The sequence below is a fragment of the Macrobrachium rosenbergii genome, chromosome 50, assembly GCF_040412425.1.
Source record: "Macrobrachium rosenbergii isolate ZJJX-2024 chromosome 50, ASM4041242v1, whole genome shotgun sequence".
Lineage (NCBI taxonomy): Eukaryota > Metazoa > Arthropoda > Malacostraca > Decapoda > Palaemonidae > Macrobrachium > Macrobrachium rosenbergii.
The window spans coordinates 33,222,079-33,232,078 of record NC_089790.1 but is presented as its reverse complement, the minus strand read 5'-3'; the positions used below and the strand labels follow the sequence as shown (position 1 = coordinate 33,232,078).

Genomic DNA, 10,000 nt, shown 5'->3' with positions numbered 1-10,000 from the left:
ATGTAGGGATTAAAGGAAATGAGGAAGCTGATAAAGCAGCTAAAGAAGCAGTCTGCATGGCAAGAACAAATATAAAAATCCCAATTAGTGATTACATAACAGATATAAAAACAATCATTATAAATAAATGGCAAAACATATGGAACGAGGAACCTATAAATAATAAGTTGAAACAGATAAAATCCAGCGTTGGAAAATGGAGCTCATCATGTCAGAGAGAGACAAACACAAGTAATTCTGACGCGTCTGCATGAATAGGCCATACTCGTTTGACACATGGACACTTGATGAACAGTCCATGTGGTCCTCCTCCCGAATGCCCAGAATGCAAAGTGTTGATAACAGTCAAACATGTGTTGTGCGACTGTCCAAAATATAATCAACAGCGAGTATCAACCTTTGGAAATAAATCAATGGGGGAAATTTTATCAGAATCTTATACATTTTCAGTCATACCAATTTTATCTTTCATTAAGAAGTGTAACTTGATAGACAAAATATAAATCCAAGTAAATAATGAAAATACAGAAGCCTGTAGGGGGTTTAAGAAAAAAAAATTGTAACTGAATTTTAATTTTAGATTTTGATGAAATTTTATTTTATTCTTTTTAATCTTTAATTTTTTTGTATGCATGGAAACAAGCAAATGTATTTATTGTATACATGCGTTTCAGAGTAAAGCATATGTGTTATACAGTTTTTTTTTTTAAACTTCATTTTCATTTATTCATCATCATGCGAATGACCTGTTTGGTCCCAGTTCTAGGCCTAGACCTGGCATTTCATCCTAATCCTTCGGGCCAGCCCTATAAGAGCTGATTAGTCAGCTCAGTGGTCTGGTTAAACTATTTTAATAATAATAATAATAATAATAATAATATAATCTAGTTCGTTATTTTATATTTTTTTTATGGTTTTCGTAGGCAGATTGAGTTTTTTCAAGCAGTCATGTGAGTTTACTCACATGTCGCATTTCGATTCTCTTCAGTTGTTGATACTAACTAAAAGATATTAGATCCATGGTAGATGAGCATCCGGGCTTGCTTCCGTCTAGAAAAAATCAAGAGTTGCTAGCAACATGATCGTTAATGACTAGCTGGGAACCGGGAGATTGTATCCGTCTGATGCCCTCCACCTCTGTAAATTGGTGGTAGAGAGTTATCAATAAGTGACATATTTCCACTCCAGTGGGATGTCGGGGGAAAGAGTAGTATTCTCGCCACCGTTTGTGGCGTGATCAAATGGCCATGAGTATGGGCTTTGCATCCCCAAGCCCTGTAGTTACGGAACAACACTGAGACAAAATAGGATACTGCAGCTTGGAGTTTCGAATGTGCATGGATGTAATGCAGATAAGAAAAAATTAAGATAACTGGTATGTTTGAGAGAAAGCTTGATGGTTTGACAGTGACTGAGACAAAGGCAAAATGGCAGTGAGCACAGGGATGGGAAGTAAACAGTGATTGTGTCATGTGTAGGTGAAAGGTGTAGAGCTGGGGCAGGTATGTGGGCAAGAATGAATGTGCTAGGAGAAAGCATTATAATTAGGAATAGTATGGGGCAGGATTGGAAAGAAATGAGGGTGAAATGAGGGTGAAAGGGCATGTTTTTGGGAGATTCCAGATTGCCGGGGGATTGTGCCAGAAGTCGGTATTAGTGCAGCCGGTGGTATCATGGGCAAATATGGGATTCCTTGATTAAATGAGAATGGAGAGAGCTTTGTAGATATTTGTTGGTAAGGGGCTTGGTTGTTTGAAATACATAATTTCCATAGAAAAAACTTATATATATATATATATATATATATATATATATATATATATATATATATATATATATATATATATATATATATATATATATATATATATATATATATATACATATATATAATAATATATATATATTATATATCATATATACAATGGAAAATAATCATATATATATATATATATATATATATATATATATATATATATATATATATATATGAATGTTATCACTTTTTGTACGTGATTCATTTATCACACATTACAACAGGTGAAAAATAAGAGACGGGGTGTAGGTCCTAACCGGTTTCGACTCTATTTCCAAGCCATTGACGGAGGACTGATACAGAGTATAAGAAGTCACAAATATATATACTACGGGAACAGTACTGTTCCTGTAGTATATATATTTGTGACTTCTTATACTCTGTATCAGTCCTTCGTCAATGGCTTGGAAATAAAGCCGAAACCGGTCAGGACGTGCACCCCGTCTCTTATTTTTCACCTGTTGTAATATGTGATAAATGAATCAAGTACAAAAGTGATAATAATATATATATATATATATATATATATATATATATATATATATATATATATATATATATATATATATATATTAGAATTTGTTGAATATTAGTGGAGTGCAAATGGAAGAATAAGTCGTGTGATGTAGTGAAAGAGCAGCTTTCTGGAGGCATATCTGATCATTATTTGATTGAAGGAAATATTAATGTAGATGGAAGTTTCAGTTAGAGAAAAAGGGGCAGAAATGTAGCTGTAGGGCAGCTGCGACACATGAGTTTGACAACGAGGAAGTGAAGATGTTATATAAGGAGAAAATGGACGAAAAAGGAGCTAGAGGTAAAAACATGGAAGTTGAAGGATAATATGAAGTGTTTAGAATTCCAGGATTGAGTCTTAGAGTTGGCAGGCCTCTTAAGAAACTGGTTAATATAGTCATTGGTGCATTAATATTTATAAGTGCTAATTCGAGGATTAATTCACTTTGCAGAAAACATTCTTGACATTAGCTTGCTCTCATACACAGAGTGGTCATTAGCAGCTTGTCAAAACTTCCAGCCCTCACTTGCCATCCACCTTGTATCTTGCAGGGGCAAGTTGTGTCTTCTGGATATTAAGTCCACTCTTTCCAATATATCTTTCACACCTTCCATCCAGTGTTTTCTAGGTCTCCCTCTCTTCCTTTCTCCTAAGACTTCCCATTTATATAATCTCAGCACCAACCTATTGTCCTCCATTATTTCCACATCCAAACTGTTCAACTGCATCAACCTTTTCACCACCTCTGCTAATCTCCATGTTCTCAGTGTTTTGATTTTAATGTAGCATAAATTATGCAAACAATTAATTTTTCCCGTCACTTGTATTCAACATCAATCTTTTCCTTCCAAAAAGAGATTTGACTCGGTAATCCCTTCATATATTCCCTTATTGGCTTCCATAGGCACTTTCAGTCTCTTCCCTTCATTTGTGTACACTGCTCACGTCCTTGTTTTACTTATTCTGTGGGTCACTTCTTCTCTTATTAACATCTGGTATATTTATTACTTTTAAATATAACAGATGATCAGCTGTTCTCACTCTTCTACCATATAGTCTCAACCTTCCTCGCTTGCTTATAGTTTCAGTTTCTTTCACATATTTCTAAGATTTCCCTTCATTGTCCCCAATCTGTATCTTACCATCTGCACATATCAACCATTCCACTTATCTTTTATATATTAATTTTATTAGGAGATGTGTTTATAAACAATCATCTACCTCCTTTCCCAATTAGAGCTAGAAGATTGTTTGAGTTGCTAAATATAAGTATACAATTACCATTAATAGTAAAATTAACTCTTCCTTGGACAATGAATAAAATGAGAATTTGTACACACTTAACATATTTATCAAAAAGTTATTCATTTACCACAGAACACCATGGCATAAACAACATACAGTAGAACATATCATCCTAAAAGGTCCACATTACGCAATATACACCGACGGATCTAAGTCACAATATGCTGCAGTATCCGAAGGCAAAACGTATCACTTCTCTTTACCAGATAATGCCTCAGTATTTACAGCTGAGTTATGTGCAATAGCAGCAGCCATAGAAATAATTAAAGAGGCCTCATTTAATAATTTTTGATTTATAGCGACTCCAGAAGCGCTATAGAAGCCATTCAGAGCTGTAATGAAAAAAATAATATTGTACAACAAATTAAGTTTTCACTCCATAAATCGTATAATAATTGAAAAAATATAGAAATATGTTGTATCTCTGCCCATGTAGGGATTAAAGGAAATGAAGAGGTTGATAAAGCAGCTACAGAAGCGGTTCACATGACAAGAGCAAATGTGGACATCCCTATTAGTGACTATATAAGATATATAAAAACATTGTAAGTAAATGGCAAAATATATGGAATGAAGAGCCTGAAAATAATAAATTAAAACAGATGAAATCCAGTGTTGGAAAATGGAGTTCGTCATATCTGATACTCGTTTGACCGTTTGACACATGGACGCTTAATGAACAGTCCATGTCCATGAATTTTAAAACGACGAAATTTTGAAATTTTACTTTATTTTAAATTTTAATGTACCTTTTTAGTGAGTATATATGGAAACTTGATTATCATGTATTTATTGTGTGTGTGTTCCAGTATGAGAGCGTGTTCCTTTGTGCAGTTTTTAATTTTATTTTCATTCATTCATCACCCTACCAAATGACCTATTTGGTCCCAGTGCTAGGCTTCTAGCCTAGACCTGTCATTTCATTCAAATCCTTCGGGCCAGCCGTATGAGAGCTGATAGTCAGCTCAGTGGTCTGGTTAAACTGTTTTTAATAATAATAATTCTTACTATGCAACATCATCAGCATCGCCTCTATGCTACTGTATGTGATGCAAAGGTCCGCTGTGAAATTCTGCCACTCGTACTATATATCTTGTGCTTTATTTCCCACAGATTCCCACTCATCGCCAGCTTCCCTTCTTATAGTTCTCATACAAGTAGTTCTGGGTCGTTCAACTCTTCTGGTGCCCACAACACCCCTGCTCAATGTGAGCAAAATTCAGCAACTTTGCACATTTGTGTCATCTAGACATAAAGCTGCCTTATTACAGATCTACTTGATGCCAGAGGAATTGCTTGGATTCAGATCCCTAATGGTTGGTCCATTCACCATACATATATAATTACTTATGCGTATGTTATTTAATATTAATGGAATATATGTGGTTTCTTGCTTGAAAGTCTTCTTGACATAAGTCAAAATTAGTTAATAGATATATATATAAAATTATATATGATATATATATATATATATATATATATATATATATATATATATATATATATATATATATATATATATATATATATATATATATATATATATATACATACATATAGCAATGGATACACCAGCAGGGAAGCTCCATCTACATATCCGTAAGGACGCCAAGGCCAAAACCCGGAACAGCATTTTACACAACTTTATTGGGACATGTTTCGAGCTGTACCTCACTCGTTATCAACCTACAAATTAAAATGATGACATTACAATTCTTTTAATAAAATCCACAGTAATACAGCAAAATTACCATAAAAATGATAAGAATACTTTTAAAAGATGGCTAATCAAAATAAATAAATGAATAAAATAAAGCAAAATATAGAGTTAAAGTGACAAAAACGGAAGGTACAAAGGCACAAAAAATACACTAGTCAGTATACAAATCAGTAAAACTTAGACTAAAAACACAAAAGTGAGGTTACAGCCAATTTCTAGCCAAAAGAGGGCTTTATCTTGAAAAATCATCAGTATGTAAAGGGTGACCAGTTTCCTTGCTGTGTTCTCTAATTGCACTGTAAATTACCTAATTTATTTTGCAAAGTGAGATATGTTTTGATACTAGCTGACGGTAACCAATGGACAAAATAGAAATTAATTGCTTTTTTAAGTCGTGACTATGAGTTCCAGTAAAGGTTAAAGGTGAATAAATAACAGGTATCTTTATGTTAGCGGTAGTTTCGGATTGTTTGTTTACATATAATTTCGAAAGTTGTTTACCAATATATGTATTCACTAATTCAACGGGTAGCCATTGTTTTTTAAAAGCGACCTTAGAAATTCCAATTCTTCATGCAAATTCAAAAAGCTAGAACAAATTTTATATGCTCTGGTTACTAGCGTAAATATCAAATTCATCTTATATTTCAAAGGTGTAGCTGATTGAAATTTGGACATAAGACCCGTGAAAGTACGCTTTCTAAAGACTGAAGTGTGAAAGTTATTATCAAGATTCTCTTTCTGAATATCTAGAAAAGCGAGTGAATGATTATCTTCGATTTCAGAAGTAAATTGTATACTGATATGCTTACTATTAAGGTACTCCAAAAAAAACGAGGAATCTGGTCACGACTCATAAAAATTAAGAAGGCATCATCAACATACCTCCTGTACAGTAAGGGCTTAAAATCTAAAAAAAGGACAATCGTCTAACCATCTTTTGCCCATAAAACACATAAATGCATTTGCCATAGATGGTCCTATACTGGATCCCATGCTTACACCATCAGTTTGCTTATATAACAAACCGTTAAACAGAAAGTAACATTGTAAGGTAGCTAAGAATAAAAGTACCTTTAACTGCGATCTGTTAAACCCACTGACAGTGTCATTATTTTTAAACAACTCATTTAGGCAAATGTCATTCGTCTCAACCAGTGGAATTTGAGTAAACAGAGACTTCACATCAAATAAAGCCATAACACAATTATTAAAATTACAGTTTCTGAGGCAGTTAATAAAATGAAGAGAGTCAGTTAAGGTATACTCATTAGTATATAGTGGCGCAAGGATGGGAACAAGAAACTCAGCGGTATTACAGTTGGCAGTTCCTTTAACCTGAACTGGAACTCAGTTACGATTTAAAAAAACAATTAATTTCTGTTTTGCCCATTGGTTACCGTCACCCAGATATACAAATATATTTCACTTTGCAAAATAAATTAGGTAATTTACAGAGCAATTAGAGAACACAGCGAGGAGACTGGTCACCCTTTACATACTAATGATTTTTCTGTTTTAACCACTGCTCAGTTTGCTGCAGACCTCGACATTTTAGAAAGTTGTATACTCCATCAAGATAAAGCCTTCTTTGGTTAGAAATATGGCTGTAACCTCACTTTTGTGTTTTTAGTCTGCGTTTTACTGGTTTGTATATGGACTAGTGCTGTTTGTTGTGCCTTTGTGCCTTCAGTTTTTGTCACTTAAATTTTGTATTTTACTTTGTTTTACTTTATTTTATTCATTTATTTATTTTGGTTAGCCATCTTTTAAACGTATTCTTATCATTTTTATAGTAATTTTGTTGTATTATTGTGAATTTTATTATAAGAATTGTAATGACATTTTAATTTGTAGGTTGATAACATGTCCCAATAAAGTTGTGTAAAATGCTGCTCCGGGTTTTGGCCTTGGTGTCCTTACTGATATGTATTTGTGTGTGTGTGTTTGTGTGTGTGTATTATTATATATATATATATATATATATATATATATATATATATATATATATATATATATAAATATATATATAATATATATATATATATATATATATATATATAATATATATATATATATTATATATATATATATATATAATTTAATAATATATATATATATATATATATATATATATATATATATATATATATATATATATATATATATATATATATATATATATATATATATATATATATATATATATATATGTATATATATATATGTATAAAATCTACTGCTCACATTTTACCAGACACATATGTAACTTTTATAAAGCACAGTGTCCTCTTAACTTCTCGATTCCTTTACATTTTGGAAGTGCTTGTCTTTACTAAGCCTAGATCTAAATGACTTTATTTCTTTCTTCATTTTGATCTGGGCTTAGGAGTAAAAAACGTATAAAAAATGTGAAGTAATCGAGAATTTAAGAGGGCATCTAGGTTAATTATATATATATCGACGAGTATTATTCCAAGGTTTATTGAATTGTATATTAAATGATATTTGTGACTCAATATTCGTGAATAAAAAAGAATATCGCTCGTGTAATTGACAGAACTTCATAATTTGCCAAGTGTTGTAAACTTACCAATCAGCTGTCATGGTGCAGATAGGTTGATATCGATTACAAACACAGTACCTGAATTTCAAATGCATATGTACTGCAAAGTCAGTATCAACTTATACCTCTCTTGATAGCTCAGTGGTCTAAGTCACTGTCGCTCGTTCTTTCGAAACAAGGCCTCGGTTCAAGTCCTGCCGCAGACGAAACACTTAGCATTTGTTATTCCCCTCGGGTGTAAGTTATTCCCAAGGTATAGTGAATTGGATATTAAAAACTATATTTTTGGCTTAATATTCGTGACTATAAAAATGCCATGTGTATGTAATAAAATATTTGAATATATATATGTACTGTATATATATATATGTATATATATATGTATATATATAAAGATATATAGTATGATATATGTAAATGTATACGTATACATACATACATTTTATATATATATACATATATATATGTATATGTATACATGTATATGTGTGTGTTTTGTGTTCACAAAATATTGAGATCTGTCTCATCAATTTAGTAAATTTCTTAACTTTATTTACAGTAACTTTATATTAAGCCTTACTTAAGCGTCATGCTATTCACTGACTTCCACCATGAAGAGACTGAATTATTTTGGTCCCATCTCTTCATAAATATCTCTCAGAAGTCTTCAAGTTTTTCATGAAACAGTAAGGAAAAGTTAAACATATTTTATTCTGGCCTTTGTCATAACATTCTTTTCCTTTTATATTTCTTTCTATTGAGTAATGGTGTCAAGTGGTAACGGTGTTTTTAAAGGAAAGTATGAAAATTTTATTTCTCTTTTCTTCTGTACTTTAAGCTTTCAGGCAAAATTAGGTTTTCTTGGTAGGGGGACTTTACCAATAGACTGTTTTTACGGGAATTATTTCGATTCCAACGTTTCCTTTAGCTTAAGAAGATATTTGAGGAAAATTATTGTTTTATGAGAAGAGCAATGAATGAAAAAGGGAAATTAAAGAATTCATCTGTCTTTTATAGTGAGAAATTAACAGATGAATGAAAGGAAGCTAAACAGAATAATTGAGTTAATTTCGTGTTGTAGCTGATAAAAGAGGAAAATAAAAGTAAAGACCCATAATGAAGACTATTTTCCTTGCGCGGTAACAAAGGAAAAATTCAAGGAACATAACTAAGAAACAATACTCGGGGTAATTTTCGTATGCCAGGCTCGCTCAGTCCCGTTATCCTCTCTCCCCCAAACGCTATGATTACAAATTACGGTTGGGAAGACCGACTGGCTCTCGGCGAATGATTTCTTCGATCCCTCCAGGCTGACGATGTGTTAGATCTAGGTGGTAATGACTCTAACAGACAAAATAAATGAATAAATGCAAGAACTGGGAAGTGTAAATGAACAGTGTTTACAACCATAATTAAAAATGACATGTGAAAAATGTAGGGATATTCTGGGAAATTAGTCCAGCGCCTTAATGACAATCCTGAAAGGGTATCGAATAAGATTGCCGTGTGATATATCAGTTTTGTGCATAAAACAATCTCCATGGAAGGCTACACTTATAAGCCATCCCTTCTAAACTACTGTATTTTATTTTATAAACATCCATTGAATGATTGAAACATATGAAACATTCTTTTGCACCGTTCTGTTGGTAGGTCTAAGATTCATTGTTATCAAGTTCCTTACTGATTTTCATCAGTACCATTTCATCGTTTACGCCAAAACTTTTTCTTTTCGTATTTGAACTTACTGATTAAAAGAAAATGCGTCATCATTCTGTTCTTTTACAGATTATCAAGTATGTTTCGTTTGCACGATCATTTCTTGAAGTGTATTTCGCTTAATAGAAGTGAAGTATGTGATTGCAGACCTATTTTATTTCCAACTCCTTTTCAAGAACTTGATCAGTTTTGCTGTGCGCTAAATTCATGACACTCTCGTGTTCACCGTAATGTATTATTTCCACTAAGAAATGTTTGAATTACCATTCAGTTGTTTATTGCCAGCAATCTCAACTCGACAAACGGGTCCATATGTGTTGATTTAGAGAGTTTTTCTAATCCTAAACACGTGCCATA

At 32.5% G+C, this 10,000-nt stretch overlaps 1 long non-coding RNA gene across 2 annotated transcripts in view; it reads left to right on the top strand.

Moving 5' to 3' along the window:
• Positions 1-10,000, top strand: part of LOC136832894 (uncharacterized) — a 52,968-nt gene that overhangs the window by 32,036 nt on the left and 10,932 nt on the right. Inside the window, exon 3 of one of the 2 annotated variants that reach the window (XR_010851353.1) lies at positions 4,752-4,954. The exons of the other annotated variant lie outside the window; for it this stretch is intronic. This is a non-coding gene — a long non-coding RNA (uncharacterized lncRNA). The remainder of the gene's footprint in view (positions 1-4,751; positions 4,955-10,000) is intronic. 2 annotated transcript variants of the gene reach the window in all.